This window comes from Anomaloglossus baeobatrachus, chromosome 6 (genome assembly GCF_048569485.1).
Source record: "Anomaloglossus baeobatrachus isolate aAnoBae1 chromosome 6, aAnoBae1.hap1, whole genome shotgun sequence".
In the NCBI taxonomy this organism is placed as follows: domain Eukaryota; kingdom Metazoa; phylum Chordata; class Amphibia; order Anura; family Aromobatidae; genus Anomaloglossus; species Anomaloglossus baeobatrachus.
Window position 1 is genome coordinate 505,037,836 of NC_134358.1, and position 4,476 is coordinate 505,042,311.

The following is a 4,476-nucleotide window of genomic DNA, read 5'->3' on the forward strand; positions in this document are numbered from 1 at the left end:
CTAGAAGCAACAGCAGTGCCAGAGATGGGTAAGTATAAAACTCCATTTACTTTCAGTGAATAGGTGTCCTCTAGTACGTGTCACACTGATGTCACATGGATCACATCAGTGTGCGGTCCATGTGATATCTGTGCTGCCAGCCAAAAACGGACACACACATGTCAAAACCCATTGATTTTAATGGGTCTACGTGTGTCCGTGTCTCTTGTACATGTGGAAACGAACATGTGAAGGGCTGGCTGATCAATATTCTCATCTACTTAATATTCTGGTGGAGTGGGCATTTAATTTATTGGGAAAAAATAATATATGAAAGGGTGTGACTGATATACATAACCGCTACTGCCCAACTGGACTATGAGGGGAAAGCAGGACCCAATCTTAAGCAATACAAGGACACTTACATCTGGAGCTCTCCTTCTTTGTCACTATCATCAGCATAATAACCATCATTTCTAAAAATCTGTAATATCCGTAAGTAAATTTACTTGTCAGTGCTGGGCCTTGATGTATGAGATATATGTGGCCTTCGAAAACGACAATTATTTTATATTAAGCTTCCACCCACGAGTGTCATTACATTTCGCCTTTTCTTCAGAGAAAATGTTCTTATTGCACAATGAATTAACAATATTTCATACAATCGAGAGGTCACATTTTTAGCATGATGAACAGGAAATGAGGTGCACATTTTCCATTAACAACAAAACTTATCCCATTTCGTGAGCAGATTTATAAATGTAATCCGGCTGCCAAATACTTCTTTGCAATTTTGTTCATCGAAAACTGGACACAATCCAGACTAGAGATGTAAAGTAACGGCTCATCTAGAAGTCGTTTCAGAACATACAAAGTTGCCATAATAAATTAAGATTGAGTTGAATTGCGCGATGCTTTGCGTATGGCTCGTTACAAGTACGGAGATGTTTACTGATGGGCTATTCTGTAGGATGCAGCATTACTTAGTGATGGGGATGAAGGGTCATAAATAGGGATGATCCAAAACCTCAAATATTCGGCTTCGTGAATATTTTCCGAATAGGTCGCCGCTATTCAACTGTTTGCGAATATTCGATGCGCAATGTAAGTCTATGAGAAACCCGAATAACAACTATTCGGAACTATTCGGGCTTCCCATAGACTTACATTGCACATCGAATATTCGCATGTAGGTGACCTATTTGGAAAATATTTGCGAAGCCGAATATTTGAGTTATTCGATGATCCCTAGTCATAAATCAAAACGTTATAACTGCAGGAATGCCAAGGGTTAAAAATAAAATCAAGAAAGTTGTCTTAGGCTTTAGTTTAAAACTTAATGAAACAGCATCTCATGTTATTTAATCCATTGTCCAAGTCCCATGTACCATTGATAAATTCTATTCTTGCTCGGTGAGGCCTCCCACTAGGCCCAAAATAGTAGAATATCCAAAAATCAGTATTTTGAGGCTCAAGAAAGACCACATATGGCCGAAACTTTGCCTTGTCTTCCTATTGTTGTGATTTTTTTAATGCTATGGAAAAAGAACTTAACTTTTTAAGGAATATCCTCTTGTGCCTCGAGATTCTTGGACATTCTACGGGCATCTCATTTTATTGGGAACGGACTTTTCAATGAAAATGTCTTGTGTTTAATAGTAATGGACCCAATTCATTAAGGAGCCAGAATTCTGGTGACCTTAATAAGTTGCAATATTTTTGCGCCACTGTCAAGTAGTGCAAAAATATTGTGATATTTGGCATTTACGCTACACTTTTAGGCAGATACGCGAGTATGGTTGTAGCATGAGTGGGCCATAGGCAGGACAGGGAGTGGTTTCACCTGCCCGACAAATTCATGATAAGTTAAGCCACTTAAGTTGTGTAACTTATTCCAGAAATGTACTTCAGTCAGTGAAGGGAATATATTTCTGGTGGATGGCGTATGCCGGTTAACAGCTGCACCTAATTCATTAGGCGGTGTGCATGTCATGGGTGTGTCACGGGTGACAGACAGTTATGTGGTTTCTGGCAATAGAATGTCACAGTATTTGGCTGTGAAAATGCTCCCTGACTTTCTGTTGTTCCTGCAGTAAGTATTCATTGTATTAGTTAGCTTTTCTGTTGGGCTTTCATCGCTTCCCCTTTTGGACCCAGCGGAGTCCTCCTTCCATCCAGCTGCTGATTAGCAGTATTCCCCTTTTGCTTAAATATTTCCATCTTCTTTAGATTTGTGCTGGTGATATTATTAAGTTCATTCAAGCTCTGGTTGCTAGCAGGTGGCTTGTACTCATATGTGGTATCATTGCTGAAACTTTGCTGAACTTCTACCTGAGTCATCTGTGGATAAGTAGTTCAAGCATTTTCCCCCTGTGTGTCCTCCTTGTGTCTTCTCTAGTGTTTAGTGGGGTTCACGTAAAGGTCATTCCACCCATTCCTTATTTAGGGTCCAGCACTAGGGATATCTAGAGTCAGGTATCCGGCTTGGTGCATAGGTGCACAACCTATCTAGGTTTGGTCAGGGGACACCATCTCCCCCTTCCCTAGACACAGGGTTTCACTTCCCTTTTGCTGTTCGCTTGGTATTTCCCTGTACCTAGCGTGACAGTGCACCTACTAATGAATTAGGTACAATATACTCTAGCCAGCCCCCTTCATTAAGACTGGCATGCACAACACCAATCTTAATGAATCGAGCTCCATAATGTCAGCAGAAAAGGACCCAAAGTTTAAAGCCTCACTCCAGTCTTTGTTTGTTTTTTCAGCTCCTGACTAGTGCTTTTAACCTAAACCCCCTGTCTTACACTCAGCCTTTTCACCGTTTACCGATGCCGCTCTGGTCCCGCAGCACTATCTTGTGACTTTAACGCCTGACTGGCTAAAAGTCAACAGTTACGTTATAAGCGTTCAATACAAGTCTATGAGAGCCAGAATGAGTCTCTCATAGACTTGATTGAGTTTTGACCTCCGGTCGCTCCATGACTGGAGCAGCCATCAGGTCACAAACTGCAGAGCAGGGCAGTGGATGTTCATTTTCCCTAAGGTCAACCATCCTTGTTCACATAGTCTTTTACTAGGCAATGCTCCCACTAGCCAGATTCCTACTCCACACTGATGAGGGGCAAATACCCCAAAACGGCTGTCTGTGGATGGATACCATATTTGGCATAGGTGGTCTCCTTGACTGGAGACTGCCCTTCCCGTGGTTGTTCCTTCCCGGTGAAAGACCTGGCTAGTTTCCTGCCAGCGTTGAGAAACATGTGATGGTGTCTCCGCAGGCCTTCTTGCTTTGAATATTTCCCAGGGGGCATTGCTCTAGAATCACTGCGTTGAGAAACACGTGATGGTGTCTCCGCAGTGGTGGATGTTGATCTCCCTAAGGTCAACCATCCTTGCTCACAAACTGCAGAGCGGCAGTGAAAGAAGATGAAGATGGTGGTAGGTAAGTGAGGCAGACAATAAAAGGGCATAATTCTACAGCGATGCATTTTTTACATCTCCATATCTGCACTCCCGTAGTATAACCTGTGATAGGTTTTCACAGCTGTGATCATAGTGGTATACCTATCTCAGAGATCACAGTTCGGCTTAGGCTATGTGCCCACGTAACGTATTTTCATGCAGTTACGCTGCGATCTGCACTGCAGCATAACTGCATGCGTCCTGCGTCCCCAGCACAGTCTATGAAGATTGTGTCTAATCCATGCCCACATTGCGTATTAGAACGCAGCGCTTCGGCTGCTGCCGAATCTCTGCATTCTAAGAAGTGACATGTCACTTCTTTCGTGCGCTCTGCATGCAGCCCCCGCTCTGTCTATGGGAGGGGCTCCATCCAGAGCGCATGAAATCGGCTTTTCACTACGCAGTGTTTCTGCAGCGATTTGAAGCGCACGTGTGCTGTTCAAATCGCTGCAGAAATTTCTGCAGGGACAGAACTCTACGTGGGCACATAGCCTCATAGTAGTTTCTGCAGCTCTCTGACCCACCTCTCAATCGTGATTTTTTAGAAAGGAGAGTCAGAGACCAGTCTGTACTGCCGAAGTGTCGTGCATACTATAATAGAGTTTATTTGTTTGTTTACTATTTTCTTAACTCTAACTAGGGTTAGGTTTAAGATTGATTTTTATGATCTTTACCAGAAGGGTGTTGTACACAGGATAATAATGCAGAGCAGCTTAAAGACCTACCCAGAGAGAATTTTGTGAGCCAAACCCTCTTGGTAAATACAATAAAAATTAAATAAAAAGACTGGTATCTCTGGTTCTGTATAGTAGATTTAAAGAAAAAAACAAACAATACTCAGGGGAGCAACAGGAATAAAAATCAAAACCAAGACAATTTTAACCTTGTGATAGGTCCTCCTTAAAGGGAACCAGCCACCAGGATTTTGCTCTATGAAATAAAGGCAGTGCCATACTGGCACTAGGATGCTGAATCCAGCCATACCTTCTGTTGAAAGATCGGATGCTTGATTGCTGAAATATCTGTAATCAAAGT